General features: G+C 42.7%; 1 protein-coding gene and 1 long non-coding RNA gene across 4 annotated transcripts in view; one reads left to right on the forward strand and one right to left on the reverse strand.

The window, feature by feature from the left end:
* Positions 1-2,243: 2,243 nt before the first annotated feature.
* On the reverse strand, positions 2,244-10,726 carry LOC110473268 (uncharacterized). Of its 3 annotated transcripts, none has more exons than XR_004148181.2 (3): positions 10,607-10,726; positions 8,596-8,677; positions 2,244-3,766 (listed from the first exon to the last, which is right to left on the reverse strand). It is a non-coding gene; the product is annotated as an uncharacterized LOC110473268 (long non-coding RNA). The 3 variants fall into 3 exon arrangements; XR_004148182.2 differs by having other exon boundaries at positions 10,603-10,704; XR_004148180.2 differs by having other exon boundaries at positions 10,577-10,687.
* The window catches only part of CTNNA2 (catenin alpha 2), a 465,423-nt gene continuing 460,287 nt past the window's right edge, over positions 10,725-15,860 (forward strand). Inside the window, exon 1 of the mRNA XM_021535749.3 lies at positions 10,725-10,941. The gene's annotated coding sequence lies outside the window, so the exon portion shown is untranslated. The remainder of the gene's footprint in view (positions 10,942-15,860) is intronic.

Below are 15,860 nucleotides of genomic sequence, written 5' to 3' on the forward strand. Positions count from 1 at the left end.
TGCAGACTACGTAAGACTTGACCCACTTTTGGGGAAGAGATGTTATTATACATTACCTTACAAGGCTCTTAAGATATTTTTGGCCACTCAATACATAATGAAAAAATATATTCAATACTTTAATGCAGCATATTTCTTAATAGTATAAATGGGTCAAGGCACCACACCCACACTGACTTTAGATAATGCTCATTTTTTCTGCTTGTTTCCATGTCTTTTTTTTTTTTAATAATTAGTAAGATTTCTAAAGCATTTACAGTGTCAAATAAATCACAGGTTTGAACTACTCTGACAGCATTTTACTGTTGACTAAGTTGAGATATTATCAGTAACAGAGTTGAGCACCTTGTGGGATGGCCTCTATTGGCCTTCAGAAAATCAGACGCTTAATGGTAAATTTTGCTTTTTTTGTTGCTTCTTTCCACATCTGGAACATCTTTGTTTTGTCATTTGCTCTTATGATTTCTGTGACTGCTCCCTCAAACGTGGTCACACCTAGTGCAGCAGTTACAGATATTCTTAGCACTTGTGTCTTTTTCACTGGTACATTTACACCTGTTGGGCCTTCAAAGCAGTTGTGTTACACAAGCTGACTCCCAGTTTTACATATATTTTCCAATTTTAACGTATTTTCCATGTCTAGAACCCAGCTGATTGTCTGATGGCTCAGTGACAGCAGAAATCTCTGGACACAGAATCAGTCTGTATACTCCCAAAACACGCTGGCATTCAGAGAAAATAAATATATAATAAAAAGCATCTGATAAATGTTGTTTTTCCACTCTCAGCACAAAGCAGTGCAGTAAGAGACACACCTAAATTTGTGCTCTAGCAAGTACCTTGTCCTTGAGCCAAATATCCTTTAAGAGAGTCAGGGCTCCCCATAAAACACTTGTTTTCTCATCAGCTTTATATAAATAGGCAATTTCCCGGAAGCACTTTCTATTTTACTCCTTATTACTTCAAACTCTCCCAAACCCATATGCATTTATAACCTGCTAACGTGAAAAAATATTGAAGCATTAAAATAAAAGTATAAAATAGGTATATCTGGATCCTTCAAGTCAATTGCAAAAGCTGTATTAATGTCAGTGTGCGTGGGTGGAAGGAAAGAGTGAAGTTATCTGGAGTTTGAATATACAAAAAAACAACAAACCAGGAGTTTTTCCTAAAATTTCATTATTAGAATCACTTTTCAGAGTTCTACTGACCACCTTTCTCTTCCATTCCCAGCTGCTTTCTGTAACTCAGACAGCTCCATGGCTTGGGGTGGAAAAGACCATGAGAAAAGTCTGTGTTCTATTTCTTTGAGCATAAAGCCTTTCACCATGTGCTGAAAAAATGTAGCTACCACTGGCTCTTGCAGTTCCTCTTGATCTTCAATCAGCTCTTTCCCAGATGCTTTTTCAGAATATTCGACCCTCCGTTGCTTTTATTTCAGTGTGCTTTCTGCTTGTTACTTGCTTTGGGATATTCCCTTTTCCTTCTTTCTCAGCAACTTCACATCACCAGAAAATAAACTGCCACTAATAAAATGTTTCCTAGTTTCCTGACAACATCCAATTATTTATTTCTGCCATGTTGTAGTTCTTGAATCACTTTTTGAGACATTACAGCACAAAGCAACAAAGGGGATGTCAGCCCCTCTGAGGAGATTCCATCAGCTGATAATCTGTGATTAAACCCATGCTCAAGTCATGTATAGGACACATCTGGGTTAATGTAAGGGAGGAATATATATGAATTTAAATTTAAGAAATTGCTTGAACTGTAATTCAGCAACTTTATTGCCTCACACAAATAAATTCCATCTTTGCCAACTCCTTTTCCAGCTTAAACATCTTTTCTTCTGATGTAAAAAAATCCCAAATCTGAAAATACCCAGTCCTTTCAATACCTCTGAAGAAAAAGACTAAACTGCCAACTTGGTAAATATTCCCTGTAAAAATACACTTTTTTTTACTTACAGTGGTGCACCTGCAGAAAATTAAATGAGTTCCTTACGTGGGGCTTCTCAATGATGTCTGCAGGATAAGTCTGCACTATTTTTACATCTTTGCTTTTGAGATTTCACCTGATTCTTATTTACAAAGGACTAGATGCAATTCCCTGTATCCACTTCGATTTTACTACTGAAAAAATTAGATTTTACTACTGAAACAAACCCCAGCACCAATAACATCTTTTGGCAATTGCTGGTGCTTGTTGATTTCCCATTCAGAAACCACTAGAAAAGGTTTCACTGATGTTAAATGACTTTTATTTTTCAATCAATGCTATACAGAGTAGCAAAGTCAATTAAAATAAGAATACTGTATCTAATGACATTACTTATTTATAAGACTAAAGCTATGTCCTTGTGGGTTTATGGTTATGCAGATCTAAGTTACAGCATTTGAAATGAGCCTTCATCTTGACTTCAGCAAATAAGAAATATTTTTTAAAAGCCTGGAAATTCTTTGTTTGGACAGAAATGGCTTTGTTTTGACATATTTATAATACAAAACAAAGCTAAAAGATTTGTAGGAACTGTCATAGCAACATGTTTTGCTTTAAATTGCCAAAATTCTGTTAAGGAAATCACTCAGGTTTTATAAAATATTTAATGCAGTTTGCATGAAGAAATCAAGAAGTGGAATGGATCCTAGTTTCCTGTCAGAGAAATTCCCCAGTTAGGACAGTGGTAGTTTTTTCCCCCTACATTATTTCAAGTCCTGTGACCACTCTAGTTTGCTATGTGTTCCTTCAATATTTCTGAGCAAGTTCACCAATACCATGAAAAAGCATTTTTTGTTTTATTTCTTTAGGCTTTTTTGGTTTTGTTTTTGTTTTTTTTTTTTTAAGGGGCAGTTCATTCAGCTGTTATTCAAATAGGAAGAATGATTTGAAAATGTCAATATTCCTGCAGTGCCATTCCCATTTGAGGTGTGCTTGACATAAGGCCTGGGAGCCCTTAGGTACCACTTGATCTGACTGACCAAGAGCTGCATAATTCAACTGAAATGTCCACAGCATTTCTGATACTGAAATCAAAGTTTTTTATCTAAATGTGGCACCCTTGTTTTACAAGGAGCATTCTTCTCACGCTTCTCAGGTCCATGTGGGTTTTTGGAATATCATTTTCCTTCTTTGTGAAATTACCTCCATCTCCAGCCTGCTGCTGGATAACTGCAAAACCCTGGGATCATCCACACACACAACACAAAAAAGAGTTATTTAATGAGGACAGGGCAAAGGGGTGTGAAATACTCCAGGCATATTGCTCATAATCCATTAATATGTTCAGAATGAAAAACACCTGAATTTTATGTTGCTATATTGTTGTGTAGACGAGAAAAGATTTCTTAGTTGAAGTACATGACCTTTAGTGGAAAAAAAAAGGGTTTGACCTTTCTAAAAAAAATAATTAACAAGGAAGACACTGTAAATTAGGTCAAAATGTCCATTAAGATTCATGAAAATTCTGGCTTACAACACACTGGTCATCACCAGTAGTAGCTCTTGTCATCAGATGTCTGTATTATAGTTTTTTATTTGATTTTTCCTCTTCTTTTACTTACAGAACCTACTCCATTAGACAAATTAGCTTTCTGTCATTTTCATGACTCATCAAGGCCTCAAGGAAGAAACCAGAATCATCCAGAGTCTTCTCATTTGTGACACAGACTATTAACAACTTCATTAACTTTCTTCAGGCCATGTTTTTGTTCAAAGTCTCTTGTGCATTTTTACAGGAGTTACTGGAAAGATTCATTCTCTTGGGCTTCTGTCAAGAGAAAGAAAAAAAGAATTAGCAAATTTACATTCTTTAAGACATGGGAAATAATTCCTGTAAACATTATTGCAAGTAAAACAAATATTGGTCACTGCTTTGTGTTCAAGAGATAGAAAATACATGATTGCATTTCTTCTCATTAGGAAACAATGTATCAGAACCATCTACTTTAACCCTGGATTAAGTACAGAGAATCATTAATACAGAGCAAACCAGAAATTATAAACAAGAAGAAAAGTTTCTAAACCCAAATTTCTTGTTCTAGACTACCAATATGCAACATTATATCAGATATGCTAGACAGAAATAATCCCTGTCATGTTCTATCCTCTATAAAATCTCATAAAGGCAACAGGCCTGAGAAAGGATCAAAATTTAGCCCAATACTCAGGACACTGAAGAACAGTACTGGGATGCTGAGGAATCCAACAATTTTCACTGTGATGAGCAAGTATTGGACAGCTTTCCATGCCACCTGTGTAAAAAGCACAACAGGATGTAATAATGGGAAAAGCAGAAGGTTTGAGGGCAGTCACTTCCCAGAAGTGAAGCAAATCCATTGGCTGCTTTCTTCAAGAGCAGAATACTGAACTGGATGTGCAGCCACGGCAGCCCAGAAACCCTTCTGCCCCTCAGACCGACAATTCTGAGGTCAATCTTAATTTGTGACAGTTAAATTAAGATCTGGATATTAATTCTTCTCCCTATGCTTTTCTTTGGCTGGGAAAAGAATGGGATTCTAGGGACAGAGAAATTCCAGGAGACAACTTTTAACTAGTTTTGCAAAGGCATGAGGCAAAAATACATCCTGCAGTTCTGAATCTGTGCACCTTCTGCCTCGTTCCTCTGCCACCTCCTGTCCCTTCTCTCACACACTCAGCCCAGTCCCTTCCTCCTCTGGTGTCTCCCTCTCCTTGTTCTCCCCCCTGGACAAGAATTCCCTGAGGACAAATTCTGTGCACAGATGAACCACGCTGAATTACAGCCTGCATCATCGCTGTTTACCTCCGACGAGTTTCCTTAATTGAGATCCTGGCGTTGCGTGGGCTTCCCAGTCATGGACAGATTTCCTGTTGTTTTGATGCAGTGTGCAAACAGAAGAAAATAGAAGTTGTTTTCCAAGGAGCCAACAACATCAGCAGCACGAGGCAGGAAGTGTTTACAAACAACAGATGGGACACAAGCAGCTCCAAGGTGGCGGTCAACGTGGGCAACAGAACTCTCTGCCTAAGAGCTGCTTGTCAAACAAGGGGTTTGTAGGAAAGAAGAGCTCTGAGGACAGAGAGAAAATGATTTTTTCCTGATATATGTACAATTAAGAAAGCTTTGAGGTAGAGAAATGGAGGCAGCTTTAGAGAAGTCGAGTCAGTTACTCAAGAAGAGCAGAGAAGATAAATTTTCCTGAGTCTCAATCTTTGAGACAGAAACACATTTATTTATAAATGTGAGAAAAAGAGGTTATGGCATTTGAACTGAATATTCCAAATTTTGTATCACATTCTCTGAATATATGCAAAATTTCTAAACCCTTCTTTCTCTATCCCACTGTGAAATACAGTGACCAAATTAATCTACTGCGAAGTGTCCTTGCAATTAAAGGCTGAGAGATGATCTCCACAAACACACAACCCCCTGCTCTGATAACTGGTGGCATCAACTGAAGTTCAAAGGAAAATTTTAGCAAAATTTTAAGCCTGTTCCTATGGTTTTGAGAAGAAACTATTTAAGGAAAAGACCTTTTAACAGCCTGCTATATGGGCATTGATCTAAGTCCAGCACCAGCAAACAGCAGGTGTATTCTTTGTGTTTCTTCTGAATTTTTAAATTCAGCTTTCTGAAAGCAGTGAAGGTATCTGCCCCATCCTCTCTGGCATTAATAGACAGACCCCCTGTGTTTTTTTCCAAACAAAGTGCATCTGCTGCTTGCCTGCAAGTCTCTTCAGGGGTCTGAGGCAGGGTAAATCCCTGGATGCTCTGCCTGGCAGGTTCTTTTGAACCAGAGAAAAAGAAGGTGGCAGAGGGCACAGCAGGCAGGGGCCTCTGTGTCACAGCCCACCTTGCAAGTGACTCTATGAAATACCCAATTTGAAAATCCTGCAGGCTGGGAAGGCTTCACTGTGCTGCTCATGGAACACCCAGCACAGAAGTGTCTCACTGCACAGGAGAAAGCAGGAAATATTTTTGACATATTTACGTGAGCAATACAGTGCTCAAGTAAATGTGTCAAAAACGACACACCCAAACTGAAATACAGAAAACCCAAATGTGTTCAGGGACAGGGAGTCAATCCCTGGATATTTATGTCCACTTAAGCAAGTCCAAAAAGAAATATCTCATTATACAAGGTACTGAAATATCTTTTGAGAGCTGCTGACAACCTCCCTTCAGCACAGGTAGCCAAATATCTACATTAAAGCAACAAGTTTATTTGTCCTTAAAGATCATGAGGCCCAAAAGAAGCTTAAAGTGTTCCAAGTTCCACCTGCAGCTTTCAAAGTCTGCTTGAATTGCCTATGAGATAGATCCTCCTCAAGTTCTCTCACTCAGATATTAGTTAAATTATTATTTTCCTTAAAAACCCTTACTAATCTTCGTCTCCCTGTTCTCCAAAATTCTCTTTTTCACTAAAGCACAAATGCTGTACAAATAGGAACAGGCATTCAGGATCAGGTGGACAAGAAAGCCCATTTAGACACAGAGGTATTGAGATAATAAAAGGAGATATAAGAACTCAAAATGTTCTTGAAGCAAACAATCAAAATGGTTTTCAGCAATGATCTCTCTTGGTGTAGAAGGAAGTTCTACAACAGAAAAGATGAGTAAGAGGTGTGGAGATTTTTTTTATGTGTACACAGACACAATGCTGAAACTTTATCCTGGGGAAAGGGGGGAAATTTCTGCTGTGGTATTCTCACAAGAATGAGATATAGAGATAAAAAGTTTTTAATACTTCAAGAAGCAGACTAAGCTATTGTAAGATTGAAAACATGTCAAATATTTAGTCTAACTGAAGAAGCTGGTATTGTACAGTACTTAGATGCAAGGAAAATACAAGAAAACAGAAGAATAAAAGAGATAAATTATGTGACAGATATTACAGCAAAAACTAAATGTCCAGATAAGCCAAATGCAAGGGGGAAAATAGATAACTGATTGTTACATTAAAAAAAAAAAAAAAAAAAAGACAAAAAGCTAGAATCAGCATGAAGAAATAATATTGTGATTGTATTTATAAACATGCTCAGTTTAATTTTAGATCTATCCTCAATGCAAATCCTTCTGGCATGCTGGAAAAGATAAAAGTTTTAGAATGTTGTCCTCAGTATCAAAGTAACTTTGTCAGAGAACATGTCACATATAATTTTATGGAGAAAATATGTATTTGCTGGATTTTAATGATGGGCAGAAGAAAATTATTTATACTACACTATATCATGTCAAGGTCCTGCCTTTCTAATGTAGTTATGAAAGAAAAAAAATTCAAAAGATGATTCAGAAAGTCGAGGTCAGATCTGTCTGGGCATCAGCAAACTATAGATTAAGATTTGAAAACCAGACTGCTGTGTGCTGAAATTTGCTGTCTGATAAATACCCTTGGAACCAACAATCTGCCTGTAAAGCCACAATTACCAGAGTTCCTTGAGCAGAGAAACTTAACCCCCCCTTCATTTCCTTCCTTGCTATCCCAGGGACCACACAGCTTTGAGTTCTTCCATGAGGAATGCACTCAGAGAGCCTAAATGTGCATCCTGCCATGTAAATCCTGTGAACTGTGCCCAGAGCTCACAAGACACCACAAAATCTCGTGTGCACCCTCCTCCTGGCTGGTCACTCAGTCCAGCCAGAGGTAATCAATGATCCTACTCCTTCCCTGATGGCCTTTTCCTTTTCCATAGCTAAGGGCTACTCCATCTATAGGAGGCCAATGAGCACAGTCAGAGGCTTCATCTTGAAAAACAAACCACTTAATAACTCGATTCTAGATTGTGACAGGCAGTTCTACATTTGACACAGAATTAAAAAAAAAAAAAAAACACAAAAAACCCACAAAAAAGCATCCATGCATATTTCCCTTAACTTCTTCATTATTTCTTCCTTTAGTCTGTGTTGCTAGTCCAAGTGCCCAATACCTCCATGGGTTTGGTGGTGTTTCTTCTCTCTCTGTAGCTGGATGTTGGCAGGGGGAGATCTCATGGTCAAAAGCATTTGTTTGGAGCTGCCAGTTGGCCTCCCTTGGCTGGTGTGAGCTACATTCACTCACTGAGCAGCTTAGCAGCTTATCTCAGTTTTTAGCAAACAATGGTAACAAATTCAGTTTTCTTCCTTTTCTTTGAGACAGTGATTAAAATAAGGGTGATTTCAAAAATCACTTAATAACCTAAAGGAAAGAAAGAAATGACAGCCGCTTTCAGGACCATGAAAAAAGGAAGTTCATACAGCTTTTCCAGATCTTCAGATTTCTTCATGGCATTCTGGGAGATCTCTTAGCAACAGTCCAGCAATCCACATCTTCTGTCTCACATAAAAGTGATCTGGATTAGGTAAGTAATTTCATTTATTTCCGAAATAGACGCAATTTCAACAAAAACATACAAAACCAGCTGAATGAGTCCTTAGGTGGAAATTTACAAGAAATGCATTTGGAGCCTTGCTACTGGTGAAGGGGAGAAATCGTATTTTTCATAATCACGCTTATTTAATTTTTGTGGTCTTACGCATACACTATAGCTCATGCTCATTTCAGTTGATGCCTTGAGGAACATTTAGTTGACATTCAATTAGCAAAGTAATGCACAGTGATAAAGCAGTAGGTAATTTACCAGGTTCTGTTTGGGAACATTCCTTTTTGCCATTAATATTCACAACACGCCAGCCAGTTCCAAAGGAAGACACTGCCCATACCTAGAACAACCAGCAATCCAAAACATTTGGTTTACAAAAATATAGGCAAGAAACAGAAGGTCTGTAGGTAACAGTTTCCTAACATCACACAGCTCCATTTAACAGGGTGGGAAGGACAACAGCAGCACCTAGAAAAGGAATTTGGTGCCATCTGGAAACCTATTAAAGCACAAACTAAATCCCCAGTTTGCCTTGCACCAAGAATTTGCATCTCATCATAAAGGGGAGGTCAGCCTAGCATGGTCTCCGTTCACACCTGACACTGTGAGGTTAAAATAATTCAAAGTATTTCTGTACACTACTGACTGTGACTACTTCCATCTATATGGCTGCACCAAGTATGTGCCATGAAGTATCTGGTCACATTTAAATGCATATTTAAATGAGTTCTTTCCTAAGAATTTTCCTTTTTCCCATCTTCAATCCCTGAGAGAAGGTTCCTCTGCAGCTTTGCTCCTCGCTTATTCCCTGTAAGCATGAATATAGATCCTGATTATATTTTTATAGGAAGAGAGAAGAAAAAGACTGGAAATTGCTGTCTCTACTTGGGGCCTAACAGGCACCTATACCACTAACATCATTCCCATACAGGCTAAGGCAGGGAAATTGTTTTGGCAAAATCCCTTGCGAGCCTAAAACTGTCAAGCAAAGGTAAAAGCGCAGGAGGACTCCTCCCCCTCTCCTCCTTGTTGAGTTTACGTAGAAGCCAGGGAAGCAGATGGATGCCACAAGAGGTGCAAAGGATGCCTGGAAAAACAGCCCGTCAGTGGGATTCGTGCTGCATGGGAACAGCAAAATCCCTTGGTGACACCCACGCTCTGCAGGGATCCTCCACCACTGGGCTCACGGCACTTCGGGCTCAGCGCCTTTGGAGCAGGATGGTGGCAGCACGTTCTGTCCAAAAGAGACAGCAGAAAGTGCTGCCAGCATAGCGGGAAAAAAAGATAAATACAAGGTTGGTAAGGTTGAAATAAAGAAATGAAAGTGCAAGGCTTTGCAGAGAGGACCAAACCCTATTTGGTGCACAGAATTGGCAAATCTCAGGATCAATTAGGTTGGAAAAGACCTCTGAGATTCTGGAGGCAAACCAACGACCCACCACCAGTCTTGCCTTAAACACCTCCAGGGATGGTGACTCCACCACCTCGCTGGGCAGCCCATCCCAATGTCTAATCACCCTTTCTGTGAAGAAATCCCTCCTAATGTCCAACCCGAACATCCCCTGGAGCAGCTTAAGGCTGTGACCTGTCACCCTGCGAGCGGAGCCCGACCCCCACCTGGCTTCACCCTCCCGTCAGGTGGGGCTGCCGAACACCCAAGGGAGAAAGGCCATACACAGAGTTTGTGGAGTTGAAGAGAACAGGAGAACTGAGGCTCCTGCAGTCAGTCCCGCCGGTACATCCATAACCCAGCGAGGCTCTGGAGGCAGCGCAGGGAGCACGACAGGAGCGCACCCGGACAGCGCCTCCAGCCCCTCGCCCCGGCCCCGCGGCCGCTCTCCCGGCGCTGTCCCTGCCGGCACTGCCTGCAGAGAACCGCGGGATGCTTTGGGCTGGAGGGACACCCCGCAGCCCATCTCCTTCCATCCCCTGCCATGGGCACGGACACCTCCCACCGTCCCGCGTCGCTCCAAGCCCGTCCAACCCAGCCTTGGGCACTTCCAGGGATGCGGCCACCACAGCTTCCCTGGGGAACGCGTGCCAGGGCCTCACCGCCCTAATACAGAGCGATTTCTTCCTATTCCCTAACCCAAACGCGCTCTCTTTCAGTGCGAGCCCATTCCCCTGCGCTGTCACACCGCGCTCTCGCAAGCAGCCTCTCCCCATCACTCCCGCGCCTCCCGCACCGGGCCGCGTCCCCCGCTCCGGCAGCGCCCGTGGGCCGCTCTCAGCCCCCCACCTGCCGCGGCCGTGCCCGCTCCGTACTCACGGCCGGCCTCGGAGCCGGGAAAGCGGCGGGTCCATCCCTCCCTCCCTCGCCGGCAGCGCCCGGCGGCGCAGGCGCGCTGCCGCCTCCTCCCCCCGTGGCTGTGGCGGGGCGGCCGCGGCGGCAGCGCCCGGCTCCGCTCAGAGCCGAGCGAGCGCGGCTCGGGCCGGCGGCGGGAGGAGGGAGCGGGGCGAGCGGGAGGCGGGGACCGGGCGAGGAGCCGCGCCGCACAGCCGGCCCGTCAGTGACCGGCGCTGCTGGGGAGGAGGAGGAGGCGGCGGAGGAGGAGGCGGCGGCGGCGGCGAGAGATTCTCCCACCCCCACCCACCGAGCTTGAGGTGAGGCCAGGGCAAAGCATCCTCCTTTCTTCCCCTCAGCCCTTCCTCCCTTTCATCCTTCCTCCCGACCTCCTTCCTTTCATCCTTCTTTCCTTATCCTCCTTCCCCTTTATCTCGCCTTCCCCTCATCCTTCCCTGCGCTTCCTGGTCCTCCTTTCCTTTCTTCTCTCCTTAGCCACCTTTCTCCACTCCTCCCCATCCCCCAGGCTCCCTCTCCCCGTGCCCACATTTCGCACCCTCCAGATATAATAATCTTGCCTTCCCCCCACCCCCCCGCTCCGGTTTTCTTTTTTTTTTTTTTTTTTTTTTTTTTTAATGCAATTTCAATTCTCGCGCAGTGAAAGAACGGCAGAGGGAAAGAGACAGAATCGGTCACAGAGATAATCCCCCCTCCTGTAAAGAATGGATTTGAATTAATGATCATTTTGTGGTGTGTGTATTACGGGAAGAGGGGGATTATATTTAGGGAAGAAAAGAGAGGGTCAAAGGTGTGTTGTTTCACTTATTCATCTATTTACCCGCCATCACTTCGAGGTGAAAGCTGGCTCCGTATTATCTTAAGTAATTTTTTTTTTTTTTGGGTATTGTTTGAAATTATTCTCCTTTCTCCAGGCGTTAGAGGCTCCTTCCTCCCGTTTCTCCATCGCCCTGCGCGCCCCTGTGATTTGCAGCCGCTGCTGCTCCGATTGTGTGAGCCGGGAGCCGGCGGGGAAGGGTCGCGGGGCTGGGCGGTGGGGAGGGGGCTGCGGGCACCTCCTCCATCCCTTCCCTTGGGCCTCTGCCAGGGTCTGAGACCTTCCCCAGCACCCGCTGCACATCCCGGCCAGCGCCCAGCCCGAGAGGTGCCGGATCCCAGCAGAGGATCTGCTCCGCTGGCGAGGAGCGAAAGTTTCAAGCGTGGCTTTGTCTTTGCGAGGAGCCGTGGGGATGTTGGCTGGAAAGCCACGGCAGCCCAAGTGTCTCCTTGTGGGGCTCCTTGGACTGGGAGAAGTTTTGCTGGGCCGTGCTGGTGATGCTGGGGAGCTGCCAGGCTTGCCTGGCTGCCGTGCCCATCTGGGAGGTGGCGTTAGGGATGCTCGGCGGGACATCCGAGTGCCAGGGCTTCGGGAAAGAAACTTTTATCCATATTTACAGCGGGGTGTAGCGTGAGGAGGCAGGCTTTTCCTTCTCTGGAGGTTGGGGGGGGTGAATGCCCTCCCTCGTGATGCCTGGGTTCTTTTTAAGGTGATCCTCTGTCACTTGGGGGTTCTGTCTCTCTCCCGTGGAGCATTGATTTGATTGCAAGCGTGCTTCGCCTTTTCAAACTTCTGCTTGCTGAATTTGAAGTTTGTTCATTCCTCACCAGGATAGAAACATTTTAGTCCTCTGTTTTAGAAATCCACAGATTCCACGCAGCTGATGCTACAGCACAACTCTGTGAGCCTGGATATTTAACGTGTATGTTGTACATTACCTTGGCATGTATTCCTGAAAAATGCTGGGCTTGTCAAGACTGCCGTGAGTGCTGTGTGTGTTTTGGAGTGCCAGGTAGATGAGGAGCATAAACAGGGGCAGGCTCAAATGATGCTGCTGATGCAAACATCAGATTTTTCTGGTGTTGTGGCTATTACAGTGCTGCTGGTTTTCCTTTCTTACCTGTAGTAGTGCCTGTGGTTGATACAATGCATTGTAGCAGCCTTCTCCTACTCTAGGTCAAACAGGATCCTTTCTAGAGGAGAAAAAGTACTGATGTGAAGGGTGAAGTTCTGCACTCAATTGTGTAAATGCTTGTTTACAGAAATACCACCTCAGCTGGGTACAAGGTAGCTCTAATTCCATTAATAGGCTCTGCTGGTGACAGAAGCCTCAACAGGAAAGCTCCAGTGTCACTCCAGCCCTTACATGGAAATACAACTGTAATTCATGCAGATTTTCTGAGAGCTCTTTTAATATTAATGTTGAGCATGCATGGTACTGCTGAAATGCCTTTGAAGCACTGCAAACCAGGAGTATTTGTAGACTGAGGCTCGAAAGCCAAAGGAAGCAATTAGATCTCCTGCTCTGACCCCTGACTGTTGTAGTCAGTTGGATTTCATCCAGTTACTCTTGAATGCAATAACGTGCGTTTGGCTGAAACATGTTTTCCAGAAAAATTGGAATTTTGATCGGAAGGCAGTGAGAGGTAGAGAATCTGCTGTTTATTAAGTTATTTGGCTTCAGCTTCTAGTCACTGGTTAATGATGTGCCTTTCTCCACTATGCTAAAGAACTCAAAGTATTTTCTTACCATGGAAGTATTTATCTGCTGTAACCCAGTATGCCTTCTCTTTTCTACTTGAAAAACCAAGTGAACTGAAATTCTTTAAATTTGTCACTGCATGCATTTTCCTCACAACTCCGTTTCTGGGGATTGTTTTTTCCGAATCCACTTTTTCAGCATTTTTATGAAAATGTGAGCTGGATGCAGCACACCAGAGCCTTGTCTCAGGAGTGTTTTGTGTGTTTAAATATTACTTCTCTGGTGTTACTCTCCTGCTTCTGCTTCACATTTACATATTAAACCTTCATTTGCAGCCCTGCATTTTGATCTCCTTTTCTCTGGGTACTCTCACTGTGGCAAATCCTTTGCAGGACTGTTTTTTTCTACAAGAGTTCATCATTCCCTAGACTGGCATGCGTTTTTCTGATTGCAGCTTTGTAACTTTGTATGTGGCTTTTTTAAATAACATTTTGTTTCTAGCATTGATTGATTATACCCAACACTCCTGATGGCTTTTTGGAACTGATTTATCTCAGTTATGTAGCGCTCTATCAATTTATACTTGTGCAAGTTATGTCATGATTTATGGTGTAGACTTACAAATAATTGAAAAGGTGTTTTGTGGTAGTGGCTCTGCCTTTGGGGAGCTCCATGTTAATGTGAGTTATCTTGTGATGAGTTCTTCTCAAAAGCTGCTCTTTTTTCTTTTTGAGATGTCACTGAACCAGTTCTTCACCAGTTTAATTGGTTCTGTTTGGTTGTCAGGCTCTCACAGAGCACTGCACCAAGTGCCAGAGAAGTTTATACAGGCAGACAGCTATTTCTGCCAATTGGAAGTATCAGTCATATCAAAGAATTAAACCACAATCATTTTAGAAAGTCAGCTTTCATTGTTTTACTTCCTATTGTTTGTTATAGAGCTCGGAGGTATCAGTTGAGTCCCCTATAATTTCTCTTAAATTATTGTTTTGCTCAGACCTGCCATTGTTCTAACCTTGCTATGGTTACAACCACAGCATGTTTGTAGCCTAAATGTTCATTCAGACTGCTGGAATTAACCCAGGATTTTCAGAATTCCTAAAAATCCGTGCTGGTAGGACAGAGAACTCCTTGGCCACTCCTGAGAGTGCTTCTCCATGGCGATCTTTGGTCCCGCTCACCAAAAAATATTTACTGCAAAGTAACACTGTTTTAACATTGTATTTGCAATGAGATGGAAAATAATTAATGTTCTCATGAGGTACCAGGGAATCATCAACTTCTTTGCACATGCAGAATTACTTTTTGAATGTAAGTGCCCTTTTGCACTATTGGTGTAGCTCAGAGTCCCTGTTTAGCACCACACCTGTGTGACAGCTGAGATTTCTTTTGTTCCTGAAGTTCCCCCCTGCTTTTTTCCTTCTGCCAAGAAATGTCTTCATCCTCACCTATTAGTTTTTTACACCTACTGTTTCAAAAAGTAGGAATTTTTTATCCCTTAACACTTTTCTTCTTGTTACATATGAATTATAACCACAGTATTTATTGAAATCTGTTTGTGGCCAAATTGTAGTAGTTATGACAATGCCTTGCAGGTATTACATGCTGTCTGAACACACCCGCATAAGATATCTTCTTTTTTTCTGTCTAGAGCAACAGAAAGACATTTTATTATATTTTAGGTGAGTAGGCTGTGCTTTTAATACAGCGTACTAAAAGGCTTGGCTAAACAAAGCTGAACTCTTTATTCAACTTGCACCACAGTTTGTTCATAGGTGTATAAAGCAAAGGAATACTTTGAATTTAGATACAATATCAAATGGTTATGGAAAGATGAAGGGCAGCTATACAGAAATAATAATAAAATCACAGAATGGTTTGGGTTGAAAGAGACTTTTAAGATCATCCAGTCCCACTCCCCTGCCATGGGCATCTTCACTATCCCAGCTGCTCTAAGCACCAGTGTCCAACCTGGCCTTGGACGCTTCCAGGGATCCAGGGGCAGACACAGCTTCTCTGGGCACCTTGTGCCTCACTCACAGGCAAGCAGAAATAAATAAATAATGCGATATGCAGTTGGAAATGAGAAGGGCAGTGTGCAGAAATGAAGAGTAGCAGCACTAACCTGTTAGTCATTATAGTGGCATGCTTGGGACATAACTTGATGGAAGCTTTTGTGGCTCAGGAATTGTTCCCTTAGAGCTGCTTTTGATAAGATGCAAAAAGGAGATAAAAAAGACCAGAAAGGGAAGATGAAAGTTACAGAAAGTTGTATATTTCACAGGAGGGTGAGAGCTAATCCTGACTAAGGTAAACTTGTTGATTTTGTATAAACGCTACATTTGCTACATTTGTTAGGATTAAATACTCTGAAAACATTTCCACACCAGCAGGCTGCTGCAGGGGCAGCTGAGGCTCTCGTTCCTCTCTGGAGCTCCAGTACTGATGGGTGAGATCCTCCAGCTGCATCAACAACACCTGAACCTGACTGAGAGCAAACTGCTGCTGAGCCCAGCCTGCCCTGAGCAGTGGTGGAAAGTAAAAGAGACAGGATTTTTTAAAGACTAGTGTAAAAAATGTTGAAGTGACAACAAAGACCAGAAACCAGTTTTTTTGTTGTTGTTGTGGTTTTTTTTTTTTTTTTTTTGTATTAAAAAAGTGGTTGATAACTCAGTTAACACCATTGTAAGTTCTGATGCTCC

Source organism: Lonchura striata, chromosome 4, assembly GCF_046129695.1.
Source record: "Lonchura striata isolate bLonStr1 chromosome 4, bLonStr1.mat, whole genome shotgun sequence".
NCBI classification, from domain to species: domain Eukaryota; kingdom Metazoa; phylum Chordata; class Aves; order Passeriformes; family Estrildidae; genus Lonchura; species Lonchura striata.